The sequence below is a fragment of the Myotis myotis genome, unplaced genomic scaffold, assembly GCF_014108235.1.
Source record: "Myotis myotis isolate mMyoMyo1 unplaced genomic scaffold, mMyoMyo1.p scaffold_m19_p_5, whole genome shotgun sequence".
Classification (NCBI taxonomy): Eukaryota; Metazoa; Chordata; class Mammalia; order Chiroptera; family Vespertilionidae; genus Myotis; species Myotis myotis.
In genome coordinates this window covers 93472779-93487989 of record NW_023416357.1, presented here as the reverse complement: position 1 = coordinate 93487989, position 15211 = coordinate 93472779, and the positions used below count along the sequence as shown (strand labels likewise).

The window sequence follows — 15211 nt, the reverse complement described above, 5'->3', positions numbered from 1 at the left end:
TGGGCAGTAGCTTGATGGCGTGAACTCCGCCAATCCGTGTGTAAGGTGTGGGCAGTAACTTGATGGCATGGACTCAGCTAGTCGTTGTGTAAGGTGTGGGCAGCAACCAGATAGCGTGAACTCCGCCAATGCATGTGTAAGATCCACGTGAACAGTAACTAATTCCTGGCTCAATTAACAGTGGATCCCAGGCGTACATGCTTAAGCTTTAAGCTATTCTTTATATGTCATTTGGTCTCCCAGAGGAGAATAAAATTTTTCTTGGTTTTCCATGACTTATTACTCTTTTTACTTTGTACCATTTTCTAGCTGTAAAGTTTTGTTTTTTTTTTAATTTATCTTTATTGTTGAAAAATTACAGATGTCCCCCCTCTCCACTGATCCCCTTCACCCTGCCCTTGTTCCCCCGACCCCCCGGGCCTTCACCACACTATTGTCTGTGTCCATGGGCTATGCATATAGACATAGAAGTTGCTCGGTTAATTTCGCCCCCGCCAACCACTACCTTCCTTCTGAGATTTGTCAGTCTTTTCCATGCTTCTGTGTCTCTGGTTCTATTTTGTTCATCAGTTTATTTTGTTCATTAGATTCCACATATGAATGAGTGAGATCATGTGATACTTACCTTTAGCTGACGGGCTTATTTTCCTTAACATAATACTCTCTAGGTCAGTGGTTCTCAACCTTCCTAATGCCGCGACCCTTTAATACAGTTCCTCATGTTGTGGTGACCCCCAATTTCATGGTTACAAATTGAACATAATTAAAGCATAGTGATTAATCACAAAAACAGTATGTAATTATATATGTGTTTTCCGATGATCTTAGGTGACCCCTGTGAAAGGGTCGTTCGACCCCCAAAGGGGTCGCGACCCACAGGTTGAGAACTGCTGCTCTAGGTCCTTCCATACTGTCTCAAAGGGTAAGAGATCCTTCTTCTTCTTCTTTTTTTAAACACACACACACATGCACACGCACACACTATCCCCTGCCTGGCCTGAACTCCCACCGTGTCCACTGCTTAGTGCTCTGTGAGCTTTGGCCTAGGCAGCCATGAGACATGTGATTCCCTCAAGATCTGTTGCAGTCTGAAGCCTTATTCAGTAATAGAGCCTTTCTCCCTTTGGAAAACAATAGAACTAAGAAGCACAGGGTGCAGTGCAGGTATGGCTTGATCCAGGTGTGCACACAATTTATCAGGACGACATGTCTCTCTCCCTCTTGGTTCTGCTTCTAGCGTAGGTTTGTTTTACTTTTCAGACAGGTTTACTTTGTCAGAGCAAGGAAGAGGGGAGAGATGAGCCGGAGAGACAGGCAGGGGTCAGATCAAGGAGCACTCCATGTGACTTGCTAGGAGGCATGGGTTTATCCTTAGGCCTGGGGGACCTGGTGAAAAACGTAAAGTGGGAAGTGACATGAACTGATCTGCATGTTCCGTCCCCTCACAAAAGATCTTCCCCTGTGTTGTGTTGTTTCTTGCACGTCAGAAGCTCCACTCTGCCTTTAGAGGGATGGGTACTGTCCATACCTAAAATATTTTTCTTTTCTTTTTTTTCTGAAATTTCTGACATTGTTTGAATTTAATGATTCATATTACGAATTATTCATGAAAATGATCTTTTAAGCTTCTTATAATAGCTGAAATTATCCTTCATTAGATACTGACAGTTCCTGTGATGGGTGTAATTATAAAAAACATTCTTAGGCTAGCTATATTCTGCAGTGTTAAAATTACGCAAATGAGCAAGGGATAAGAATAGAAGCTGAGTAGGATGGTCAGATTTTATGGGAAAAGGAGGGTAGCAGCATTGAAGATTTTCTAAAAATGAATAAATATGTGCTGTACACACTACGTTTTTATTACAGTCTGCCTCGATGCTCACCCTCTCTTCATTGGCAAGTTGGCAAGGGAGCGAATTAATTTTAGCGCCCCGAATTGTTTGTAGCTCCTGCCCATATATGACTCTCATCAAGGGGACTTTTTTTTCTCTCCTCCTCCATTCCACTCAGCATTTTCTGTCAGGGATGCTGTAGTAATTTTTAATAGTTCTGAGAATGGCAAGCTCATCACTAACAGAGAAGGCTGGTGGGGAGAGGAGATGGGAGGGCAGCAAGCTGTGGCCCAGTGGCAGGGCCAGTGTCTGGGTGATTGGGCGTTGGAAATCAGGGCCTCATCGCGTTCATGTCCAAAGGATGGATGCGAGGGATGTTGACGGCTAACAGAGGCCAAACTTGCTAGGATTAATCTCAGCAACATTGTGGGGAAACACGGGGTGAGAAGACTTGAGCAGCACCTGTTATAAAGCCATGGTGTCCAGGGCCCCACTTGGCCGGCCCTGCCTGCCTCTCCAGGGCCTCTGTTAGTGATGCCTCATTTCTACCGTTCACTCTGGGGGTCCCATCCTTCCTTGGGGGCTCTAAGAAACCCTGAGAGAGAGGGGTTGGTTAACAGGGTGCCATCACTGACCACAGAACTTGCAAGCAAAGCCAGTGGAGCGGACTCCCCCATCTCTCTGTCTGAGCTGAGCCACATAGCAGAATGTTCGGTGGGCAGCGTGATAGAACAGCTAACGTTCATGGGGTGCTCACACTGTGCCAGGCACTATGTGCAGAACTGTCCACTTACTCATTCAGTCCTCACGCCAGTGCTCCTATGAGCTCCCTCTGCCAATGAGGAAACATTAACAGAGCTGGCCACTCGCCCAAGATCCCACAGCGTGTTAGGGAGGTGAGGCTGCTGGTCAGTGTCCACTGACTGGTAGCCGCGGCGCTGGGAGAAGGGCCTGCTCTCCACCTGCGAGGCTCTCAGTCAAGCTTGCACTTATTTGTGCAGACGTCTCTCCTTTCCCTGCTACTGTTTTGACTTTGCCCTCTTTCCCATCTAGGATTCTGGGCACCACCTACTTCAATGCCCCAATTTGGTGTGGACCCACCACTCTTTGTCTCGTGTGTCACTGTAGCATGCGATGGCTTGGTGTCCTCCTCTCTTTGTATGTGGGCAGCCCTCTTGGTGTTTGGCTTTCTTCCAAAATGTGCACAAACCTCATTATGCCTTCAAATGACAAGAAATAAAATGACCTTTTATTATATCTTAGAGCCAGAGGTTGGCAAACATTTTCTGTGGAAGTGTGATAGTATTTCAGGCCTTGAAGATTGTCTGTCTCCTCATCTTTATTTCTTCCTCTTCCTCTGCTCCCTCCTCTTCCTTCACTACCACCACCACCACCATCACCACCACCATCTCTTCTTCCTAAAATGTACGGTTATTACAATAAAAGAAGATTCCACTCACAGGGTGTAGTTTGCCAATGCGTTGCAGATATTTGTTGGTGTTAGACTGCCTCTTAAAACATGTACCTGCCCTTCCTGTGAGCTTGATTTTTGGTTCAGATTGTCCTTCCCGCGGTAACGATGTCTGCTTACTTGGCTCTGCATGCGCGTAAACTTTGCAGTAGGCGTCTGGGTCAGCCCAGGTGCAGGATGGGGGCAGAGGGAGCATGGAAGGTTAAAGGTTGCTTTCTGAGTTTTTGAATATCTGGGAAGCTGACATAGGGATCTGACCAGATCTCAGCAAAGAAGTCATCTTTTGCTTAGTTCTAAACTCAGCCAGCCGTCCTCGATCTATTAAAAAAAGCATTGACTTTGGCACCCTCATTGCAGTTTACTCTACAGTAAAGCACCAGAGTTAATGAAGCGGTCCCCTGTCTTTTAACTAACCCATTAGACGGATGAAGCAATTGAGTTCAGTGTTTCACACTTGGAATCCAGCTGGCATCCAGCTCTCATCCCTTGGCATTCTAGCAAGAGGCAGATTCACCAAGGTATGGAATCCCTCGCATACAAATGACTTCTTTGCTGTCCCACTCATTCCTAATAATTAATCCTGGTGATGATTAATCTTTTAGCTCTCACATTATCTAAAGAACAGTCATGTTCAACATTCTGGCGACCTGAAAAGCGCTGTATGTGTTTAATGTTAATAGGCAGCCACTCGCAAAGGTGCAGAATAAATTGAATTAATATTGTCTGGGAGTCTGGGATGCTATAACCAGCAGAGGCCACAAGCGAGGTGTGTGCTGGGGAAGCATGAATCACCGCGTGGCAACAGGAGTGTTCTCATGATTTTTTAATGGCCCCCTGAAAATGAATGTGCACTGTTAAGGTAAGCTCTTTAAAAATTAAGGCTTTGGTAATTCTGTGAGTTTAAAAGGGGGAGGGAGAGAGAGAGTGAAAAGAAATTGTAGCCTATGACTTCTAGGAGGCAGGCAGTTCTTGGGGTGACTGGGCCTGCATGGCACTGCAGGTCTCTGCTGACTTTAGAAAGGGGACCTTGGTGTCCAGGGATGCTGAGTGCCTTGCACTGAGCCCTCAGGCTTTAGGCACATTTATTTAACATGGAGCCCACTGGCCAGCTGATTCCATCTGCAGGCAGCAGGGTCTGGCTGCGATCCTTGATTCCCAGCTGATTGGATCTGTCTTTGGGAGGGAAATTTGGATTTGGCTGCTGCTCATATTAGTTGGGATTATGGATCAGGACTGTGGTGGAGAACAAACACAGGATACAAACTCCCCTTTGGGGCTTTTGTAAGAGCCAGCATTTGCTGTCATAATGCAGCACAGCGGGGAGGTGGGGGGTGGGGGGGCAGGGGTGGGCAGCAGGGGGCGCAGTGCCACTCCTCTGGGGATCTAGCAGGGGCAACTCTTTCCTTACCATATTTCCCTTCATTCCTCAGAGCTTAACCCTGTCATCATCGTCAGAACCAGTTCTGTTAAGCAGATTTCTAGCCTTTGCATTTTCCTCACTCCTTTTTTTGACCCCCTTATCCCCACCTAAATGATCTTCAGTTCAGTCAGGATGAGGTTGCAACTCCATAGATGTATAGTGCATACATGTGATGTTGGTCATATTCTAGGGTGATGCTTTTTTTGGTCAGCCACTTGGGATTTTTGGAGTTCTTTTTGTAGCAGTTGGTGCTGAAAGTCACCAGCACCCCTCCACCCCACCCTCAACCCCAGCACAGTTCATGAACATTTGTTGAGTATCCTTCTGTGTCAAGCCCGGGAGCTGGTGCTCATCCTGTACAAATCTTTGCGGGGGAAAAGAGTAAGTCCTCTAGATCCTCGCTGTTCACAGTGAAGTCTATAGACCAGAGCATTGGCCTCAACCCTGGGAAAGTGTCAGAAATGCAGACTCTCAGGCCAGCCGCACTCTTCCAGATTCTTCACTTTAACTAAAGGTCTCCGGGTGAGTTGCACACATGATAGTGAGAGAAGCACTGTTCGAAGTTCCTCTAGACAGACGGAGGACAGGGATTGACACATGCAGCTGCTGTTCCTCTCCTGTTGCTGTGGCAGGCATCACTAATCAAACTGGATGCTTTCCTCCAGTGAGGCCTGTCCACACTTCATAGTACATCTCAAACAGTGTCCTGAGTAATTGCTTAGAGCAGACACTTGAGATCGAGTTCAGCCACTTTACTGCACCTCCACCACAGCCTAAGATTCTTACCACAGCACCATCCCGGTCTCCCTGCTTCCATTCTTGCCCCTGCTCTTCCCCATTCTCCACAACATAGCCATCTTTTATTTTATTATTATTTTTTATTTTTGTTAATCCTCACCTGAGAATATTTTTTCCATTGATTTTTTTTTTTAGAGAGAGTGGAAGGAAAGGAGGGGAGAGGGAGGGAGGAGAAAGGGAGGGAGCGAGAGAGGTGTGAGAGAGACACATCCGTTGGTTTCCTTCCGTATGTGCCCTGACCAGAGCCGGGGATCGAACCTGCAGCCCAGGTACCTGCCCTTGACTGGAAATGGAACACAGTGGCTTTTGGTCTGTGGGCGGAGGCTCTAACCACTGAACACCTGGCCAGGACCAGAGCCATCTTTTAAAAATACAGTTGTCCTTCCATATCCACAGTTTCTGCTGTGTACGTCCATCTGTTCCCAGACTCAACCAACCCCAGAAAATATTTGAAAAAAAAACCTCTTATGTTGCTGACATGTACTAAGCAGTTAGGCCTACCATGGCCGCTCTATGCGGAACATGCAGACTCTCTTTTTCTTGTCATTATTCCCTAAATAATACAATATAACAACTGTTTACATAGCAATTACATTGTATTAGGTATTAGTAATCTAGACAGGATTTAAACTATAAGGGAGGATGTGTATGGAAATACTACACCATTTTATATAAGGGACTTGAGCATCACAGATTTTGGTATTAACAGGGGGTCTTGGAACCAGTCCCTTGTGGATACCGAGGGACGATTCTACAAAATTTCCCCACTTAAAACTCTTCAGTGGCTTGCTGTTGCGATGAAAATAAAATCTGAATTCCTTCCCATGACTTGTAAGAGCCTGCTTGACTTGGCCCTGCTCACCTTCCACCTGTTTTGTGCCTCCCTTGCCTCCTTGCCAGCTATTCTCTGCCCTCTGGCCTGTTTAAAGTTCCTGGAGCAGGCCCAGCTCTTGCCACCTCAGGAATGGGACAGACCAAAATCACGGCCTCCCTAGGTCTCCCCACTGTGCAGGTAAAGCTGAGGAGCACAGAGGTTTGACTGCCTGAGGCCACATGGTCAGTCAGAGCCAGAGCCAGTTAATTGCAAAACCAGCGATAATCGTGTACATTACCAACCCCAGTGGATACCCCAGGGAGTCTCCAGTGAGTCCTCTGAGCCTTCCTGTATCTTCCGTGTTTACAATACTTCCCCCTGACCCCCAATGCTGGGGTGGGCGGCGTTCGCTTCTGCTCCTCCTTCCTCAGGGCTGGCCTTGGGCCCCCTCACTTCCCTGGAGAGAACCTCTCTGGCTGTCCTGCACAAGAAGCCCCCTGTCTTCTCTGTCTCAGCATTCCAGTTACGTTCCCCAGAGCACTTCGCATAATTTGTGATTATTTGTTGTTTGGTTTATTTTCAGTCTTTCTGCTAATGCCTAAACTCCGTGGTGGCAGGAATCCTATTTGTGCTATTGGCTGCACACCCAAAGAACCAGCACAGTGCCTGGCACATAGTAGATGTTCAATAAATATAATTTGGACATATGCATGAATGAATTATGGAATGGAGGACAGTTTGCAGGCTCTTGTTCTAAGATGTCTAAATTAAAAACCAAAACACTTTAAAAGTTAGATAGCTTTCATTGTCCAAACTTGTTTGCAAAGTGCCCCAAAAGATGGCTTTGAAGCTGTTCTTTAGACTCAGGAACTGGTTCTTAAACTTGAGAAACATTGTTTTTGGCTTCCTCTTTGGGCAAAAAGTCAAGCAGTGATTTACCAGTTGCAAAAAATAGTTTTTATTTTTCAAATAAGTGATCACATTTTCTTCATTAGTAACCCATCTGCTCAGCCCTCTGCAATACCAAAAGATTCCTTTGTAAACACAGCGGCAAGATAGCATAATTTAAACCAGCCCTCTTTCTGTAGTGATGTACCCCCTTTTCCGACACTGGCCTGTTCTGTTAATGGGTCCCTAATCCTTGCCCAGATGCTGGGAGGGCCCGTTCCACATGAGTGGAAATGCCAGTATGCTTCAACCAAATAAATTTGAAGATCTAAATAACTTTATTACAAGATTCACGAATTGAGCAGCATCCTATCTAGCAACTAGAAGGCACTCCTAGGATTTGTACAAAACGGAAAGATTTTATAGGAAGAAGGATGGGCAAGGGAGCTGTTAGTGAAAGAAAAGAAAGGATTATTTTGGGGCCTGGCCTCCCCTCCCCTCCCTTCCCCTATCCTCCCCTCTCCCCTTCGCCCCTCCTCTCCCCTCCCCTTCCTCACCCAAAGATATATTTTTCATTGATTTTAGAGAGAGAGGAAGGGAGAGAGAGAGAGAGAAACATGGACCGGTTGCCTTCCATCCATATGCACCCCTACCAGGAATGGAACCTGCAACTCAGGCATGTGCCCTGACTGGGAATCAAACCTGCAGTACTTCAGCGCACTGGACAAAGCTCCAACCAAGTGAGCTTCTGACAGCGTTTCTTTGTGGGAAGATTTGGGGCAGGGTTTTTATTCTGTAGATTGCCTCTTCTTTCTAAGGGGATGGAGAGGGCCAGCCAGCAAATTCCAGGCTGCTTGACTGTGTTTCTGGGAGAGGTTGAAATTCCAGGTAGTCCAGGTATTAAATCTAGGTTTGGCATCATGCCATTTTGGGCTTGTGGTTTTTTTCTTTAACAAAGCTATATCAAACAAAGCTGCACGTGGACAAATGTCAGGTGTGTTTTTTTGTTTGTTTGTTTTTTTATCATTGATCAGAGGATAGGCCTTGAGTGCCCCAAACACTTAGCTTTGAATTAGGTTGGGGAAAAAAACACGCAAAAACAAATCCAAAGGGAGAAAGAATTAATACTACGCTGATACCTGGAAATGATTTGGGCTGCAAGTAACAGTCATGGCTTTTAAGAATAAGGATTTATTTTCCTTCACAACAAGTCATTTAAAGGTGGAACAGCTGGCTGATGAGAAAATTGAGGCCCGAATTGGTTAAATAAGGAGCCAAGTCCACTCACTGGTTTGGGCTCCAAGGCTCGGTCCCTTTCCACACGCTGTGCCAGTTCCCTAGAGACACAAGGAGAATAGGACGTCCTGTAAAAGATCTTTCCCTCTCACACACTTGAAAATGCCATTACGCATAATGCAGGGGCTACGTGACAAGAATATGTGCATAAGCGTATGCCTTGCCTTTGTGAACAGGTTGTGGGAGAAACTTTCTGGTCTAATTTTTTTTTTAACCTCTTGGTCTCCTTCACACATTTCTCCCACCCACCCCCTGCCCCTGGCAACCACCAATCTTCGTTATGTTCTTCCTGCAAACCATGAGATTGTTCATACAGTTGTGACACAGAAGGCTAATGGAAATAATTTTCAAATAAGAAAGTACGATGCTTTCACATTTAGAGACAGTCCTTATCTTTTAACGTTCCATTTTTATCCAGAGATGAAGGAAAGCTGACTTTGTTCCATGAAGTTGGTCAGTACGACACTGAATCCACCAGACGTGCCAGTCTCACACTTCAGTAAACAGGACTGCTATATTGCATATTAATTTTGTTAAAGAAGTTAGTGAAGAAAACATGGTTGAACTGATTCTCAGGACCAGCAGAGGATCTTTGCAGGTGATTGGAAGCTGACCTGCAACCCTCTCTGTTTCTTTCTTTCTCTCTCTCTGGTTGTCTTTGGTGTTTAATAAGATCAGGGAAGTTATAAACAAAATGTTAAATTCCGCTTCACTGATACGGTCCTGAGTTGGCAGATGCCACCAGGAGCAGCTGGCACTGAGCGGGCTGCGGCCTCAGGTTCTGGCCTTGCTGTGTAGGAGCCTGCCCCCGGCCTGCAGGATTCAGTTTGAATGTGGCTAGGAATCCACAATGGTGCATTTTCACGTTCTGAGGTACATTGTTGGCCTGTCAGATGGGAGCATGGCAGGTAAAATTTTCTCTGTGCACTCCTCCAGAGTTTGGCAGGAGTTTTATTATGGAAATCACTATTTCTGCCTTTCCATTTTTCCGTTACTCTCCTATATTGATATATTTCTCCTGCTGAATGTTGGAATATTCTCCAGGGTTCTTGCTTTCTGATTCAGTAGCAAGACTCAAAATAACGCAGAGGAAGGAAATGGAAAAGCCTCTGGGTAAAAAATATTTGCACTCCACACTTCTTTTATTGAAAGGAAAATTAATCAGCCTTTTGAATAGAAAACTGAAACACAATAAAAGGTGGATGAAAACAGGTTATAAATTTGATGTGTGTGTATGTGTGTGTTTGGAGTGCAGATTCTGATTTATAATCATAGGTCTTTTTGACAGTGTCTGAACACCTCAGGGAACCGAATCGTAACAAGTAAGGATTCAGAAATAAATAAAACTTTGGGGGCTATTGGAAAGTACAGTTTTCTGTTTCTGTGGGACTCATTGCTGCCTGGAGAGAGGATGTGTGGATGTAAAACCCGGCCTCTTTATTTTTGTATATGCTGCCTCTCGTTGCACAGAGAGCCCTCAACTGCTTTGCATATTTCTTTCCTAACACCACTGTAGGTTTTGATTTTATATCTCTGGTTTCTTCATATCAATTTGATACAAATCTTGTTAGTTAAATGTCCATTACCTGGCTGGTGTGGGTCAGTGGTTGGACAACAATCTATGAACCAGGAGGTCACGGTTCGATTCCTGGTCAGGGCATATGCCCAGGTTGTGGGCTCGATTCCCAGTGTGGAGCATGCAGGAGGCAGCCAATCAATGATTCTCTCTCATCGTTGATGTTTCTATTTCTCTGAAATAAATACAAATACATTAAAAAAATAAATGCCCATCAACTAACTGTTCCAACAGTTAAATCCTGTTGGTTGAACCAAAAAGCTGGGTTGGAGGAGGAGGGCAGTGGGTTGCAGTCTTCAGGGACATATTCCGAAGGCTTCATGTGAAAGCATCACTGCAGGACAAAGCAGGAGAGACGGAAAGGGCTGCTGTCTGGCCTTCAGCTGAGGACTTTTCTTGAATTCCCATCTCACAACTGTAGTCTACATCAAGCATGTCAAATTCGCAGCCGGCGAGTTTGATATGCTTGGTCTACATCTTACTGGCTGGATTTAGTGGTGCCACTTGGATGTAAGGGAGGCATGGGCTTCGTGCATGGGCTTCTGGAATAAAACATGGCTCTGGCATGGAAAAAGGAGGAGGGAGGGACGCCAGCAGGCTGCACCGCCGAGATTATATGGGTAGTGCCGGCAGCAGCTGATGGTTGTTGAGTGGTCACTACATAGAATTACACCAAGTGCGGTAGGTGTGTTAGAGATGGCATGTGAGTAACTGGTGGAGCTTATGTCTGCCTCAGCATTTAGCGTTTGGTTGGCTTGTAGATTTTTGAATCATTCAGCACCTTTTCTGGGCTGAATCTAGCTCACTGGGCTCTAAACTCCTTGAGTACTTGCTTTTGTACCCCAAAGTACCTAGATCAGTGCTGAGTACCTAGGAGATGTCCACCAAATGTTGACTTATGAAACCAAGGCTGTTTCTACTGAAAAGTGTGTGCGCATGTCTCTCTCTCTGTGTATATGTGTTTTCTGATTATAAAGGGCTATACATTTATTAGGGAAAATCTTTAAAATAAGGACTAGGACAAGGAAAGGGAGGGAAATCACCTTTAATCTTATCAATTAGAAATTGCCACTGTTATGCTTTTGAAGTATCTATTTTTCGTCTTTCCCCATTGCATTTGAATGTGTGTAAAAATAAGTTTGGATCATTCTGTGTATATCATTTTCTATTCTCTCATTCCACTTGGGATTATGCCAAGAGCAGTTTTACATGTTAAGTATTTTTTATTAGCAGCATGAAGGGTTTCACAATCCTTCATACTTGTTATAGCTGGCACTGCAGTTGTTTTTATTGTTACGCCTGCTATGCAGTGTTTTAGTCTGTGATTCTAATGACTTCTCTGGGGCCCACTCCTGCACAGAGAAACATTAGGCCATTTAAGGCTCTTGACCAAGAACGCACATGCGCCCCTTTTTCTTCTAGTTTTGAATGTTGCTATTTTAACTGTTCACTAATTGGAGAGGAAGTTCTGTTTTATATTTCTACAATGGCTGGACTTTTCCAGGTGTCTTGATCATTTGTTGCTTTGTTTTTTACTATGAAGAGTCAGTTTATTGTCAATCTTGATTTATTTCCTCTCAGAATATTATTGTTTTCTATTTTTGATTTGATTGTGCCTCCTATTTATAAGACCAGCAACAGTTGGCCATTTTGGTGGCAATAATTTGTTTTCCTTTCATTTTTCTGTGTAATGTTTTTAGACCTTTAACCGTCTTTAATTTCCACCAAATCAAATCTGTTGACTCCTCATTGTGATTTCTTCCATTGATTTGGAAACTTCTTACAGGTCCTGAGAACTAGTTTTTTCTGATTTGACTTATTTTAAATGCTTATATCGCTGTAGTACATTTAGAGTTTATTGTAGTGTAACGCAAAGAGAGGGTCTGACTTGTCCCCACTCCCCGCTCCACCCATGAATTAACCAATTATGTTGTTGTGCATCCTTTAGTAACAGCTCTTCTCCCTCAGTAATTTGTGATACTGCTCTTTGTCATGACATAGTTCCTCCCCCCGGTGCCCACCCCCCCTCCCCCCACCCCAGCATTTTCGGGCCTTTATCTGGTTGTCTTTTCTGTTGCACTGAATCTGTTGGTGGACCTTGTACTATACTGTTAGTTATTACAACTTTGTAGTAGAAGTGTTGTGACAAGTCTCAATTTTTTCCTCCTTGTAAAAATGTTACCCTTTATTTGCTCACTTTCAAGAGGAGATTTAAAATTGGGTCAAATTAGAAACATAATTAACTAGGATTCCAATTGTAACCTCATAAAATGCCTAGGTTGCTTTTAAGAGGATTAATGATTATTGAGTAAAATTCTTATCTGGCTTGGCCTAGTGGTCCCTTTGAAGTCATTGTTGTAAACATAAGGAGAGGAGTTAATAGTGAGGCAAGGAATCCTGAAAATTAGCAATCCTATTTTACATTAAAAGGGAGTTTATTGATTAATGTGACAAAAGTTTCTAGGTTCAGGCAGTGCTTGATCAAGGTCTTGGTGTTACCAGGACCTAATCTGTCTCTAGGTCTGCCCGTCTGTCCCACCTGTGCGTGCTTTGATGTCTGTTAGTTTCTCTTGGTCTCTGTTTCTCTCCTTTATGTCCTGTCTCTCTTTCTTTCAGTTTTGCGCCCCTTGATGTTGGCTCCCTCATCCTACTGCCTGTAGGATGGTCACAGCAGCTCCAGGCCTTGGATTCTGTGTAGCTCAAGTCCAGTGTGAAAGGGGGAGGCGCCCTGCACAGGGTTCCTGGAGCTGCACTGACTCCAGCATGCCTGTCTCAGAGCCAGTGGCTGGCCAGGGAGATTGCAAGGTTCTGATTGGCTGGGCCAGGGTCACATGCCACCCTCGGAGCTGGGCTGGAGTCAATCCTGGGGTAGTCAGTGGTGTTGGAAATTAGGGAGAACTTCCCTAACAAAAGTTGGGTGAATGGAGTTCAGGCTTCTAATATATAGCAAATGTCTACAATAATTTCTTACGAGTGGTGGAGGGCTCTCAAGAAATGCACAGTGGGAGAGTGAGGGGAGGGGAGGGGCGCTGTGGGAGGAAGCCTGTGCCTGACTTTCTTCAGGAGGGGTTACATTCAGTCTTCATCTCCAGTCCTGTGAGTGTTGCTGTTTACAGGCCGTTTGTGTGCTCAAGTGGTGAGCTCTGACTCTATCTATGGTTGGAGGAGCGAGCACGAGTCTGTTAAGTTTCACAGTGAATCACACCAGAAGATGAAGGTCCTCTTGCCAAGGTTTTAGTTAGCTCTTCAGCGGCCAACTTCATGTGGGGGGAAGCAGAGCAGACATCAGTTATCAGAATGTGGCTGCAACGCAAGTGGTGGTGGGTGGTCAGCAGGAAGTTACACTGGGCCTGTTTGGTTAAGGACAAGTGCAAGATGAGGAAAAGCAGGTGCTTTGAAGAAGGTGGTAAATACAAGTTAACGCAATAGGTTTAGTGGAAATATATTCTGTTATCAAAAAGAACTGCTCATCTTGTTTTTCTTGTTGTTTGTCTTTCTCCCACACATCGTTCTGTGGCCTGGGTGGCATTTTGTCTCCCGTGAAAGATCTTGCTGAGCTTAGAGTAAGTGGTCCTGGGATGGAGTCATCAGTGGGCCCAAGAGATGCCTCTTGTCTATTCCAGATGCTGCTAGCCCTTTGGGCTTTCATCCCGGCCCGGCATCTGTGGGGCATTAAATGGGTTGAATAGTTTGGTTGGGTTTCAGGGCCATCCATTTAGAAAGACTTCAGAGGCTTTGATTGTGGGCGGGGTTCTGCCCACATGGGATCTCAGTGGGGTCTTCAGCACCCTGAGTACCAGGCCATTCCTCCGCTCACACGTAAGAGGCCTGGCCACACCTGCATCAGTGAGCCATGTGTCTGTTGAGGCTTCGCATCACTACATAAGTGCCGTCCGCACGCTAGTCAGTGCTGTGTCCAGCGTCAGGGCCTCTGCTGCTCTTGTAGAGGCAAGGCTCTCACCAGCACGGGTGGGGAATTACTCTGGGAAGTCCCTCAGGAAGGCACAATTCTGTAGAGCAGTGGTTCTCAACCTTGGCTGCACATTAGAATCACCTGGGAATCTTTTTAAAATCCTGATTTCTGGGCCTCATCCTCCGGAAATTCTGTTTCTTTCTTATGGGGTGGGGCCACAACATTAGTAACAAAGAAACAGAATTTCCGCAGGATGAAGCCCAGAAATCAGGATTTTAAAAAGATTCCCAGGTGATTCTAATGTGCAGCCAAGGTTGAGATCCACTGCTATAGAGGCTCCTCCCTCCAGCAATGCTGGTTCTGGAGTCGAACACCAGATGAAGTGGCTGTGGGTACTGAAGAAGGTCGTTTTCATTCTCTTTTCTCTCTTCCTCCCTCCCTCCTATATCCTCTAAGTTCAGCCGGAGCCTCATGCTGGGAGAAGCATGTGGCTGCCGGGACTCCCTGGGGCAAAGCTGCAGTTCCCACATCTCCCTCTCCATGTCCGGGCACCAGGCTCCATGAACGGAGCTGTGGCGCGGCACACAGTATTGGTGTTCTTGCTCTCCTTCCCACCTCTTCCTGTATGTTTTGATGTAGGTCTGCCGTCTCTCATGCACACCCATGTGCATAATTGAACATAAATAAATGAAATGTGCATTGATGTCACTGTAAGGCATGTGCTGGACGTGGCCGGGCTTCATGTGCTGCACGTACCTGAGACCCTGTGCCGAGCCTGGGCTGTCACCTGCTTGTAGAGGGAGTGCTGGAGCAGGTCTCCTGTCCGCCCTTGCTGACCTCTGAGCCAGGCCTCTCCCATTCTGCTACCAGCTATTCATCTCTTAGGGTGCCTTGCGTCTCCTTTTGCCATTGGTAGTATCATCTGATGCCTTGGGATGAGTTTAATGGCTAAAAGCACATTGAGCAGAGAGGCTCCCGGGGCGTGAGGTTGCAGGATAACTTGTCCTCTCAGGATGGTGAAGTGAGGGCTGGAATTCTGAGAATGAAACAAATGATGGTTTTCCCTTCATATAATCATATAAACCTCATGTGCTGAATGGAGGTTCTTGTGCTCCTAGAAGCAAAATCATCTTTTCAGTGTTGATCTGGGCCCAGTGTTACCTAAAAGGAAGGTTTACCATCTTTGAGAGACCGTCCCCTCTG

The 15211-nt window shown here is 45.6% G+C and overlaps 1 protein-coding gene across 10 annotated transcripts in view; it reads left to right on the top strand.

The window, feature by feature from the left end:
- The window catches only part of SNX29 (sorting nexin 29), a 453538-nt gene that overhangs the window by 190493 nt on the left and 247834 nt on the right, over positions 1-15211 (top strand). The window contains exons 16-18 of one of the 10 annotated variants that reach the window (XR_004967387.1): positions 3661-3821; positions 3984-4162; positions 8938-9089. The exons of the other annotated variants lie outside the window; for them this stretch is intronic. The gene's annotated coding sequence lies outside the window, so the exon portion shown is untranslated. Of the gene's footprint in view, positions 1-3660; positions 3822-3983; positions 4163-8937; positions 9090-15211 lie in introns of those variants that run through there. 10 annotated transcript variants of the gene reach the window in all.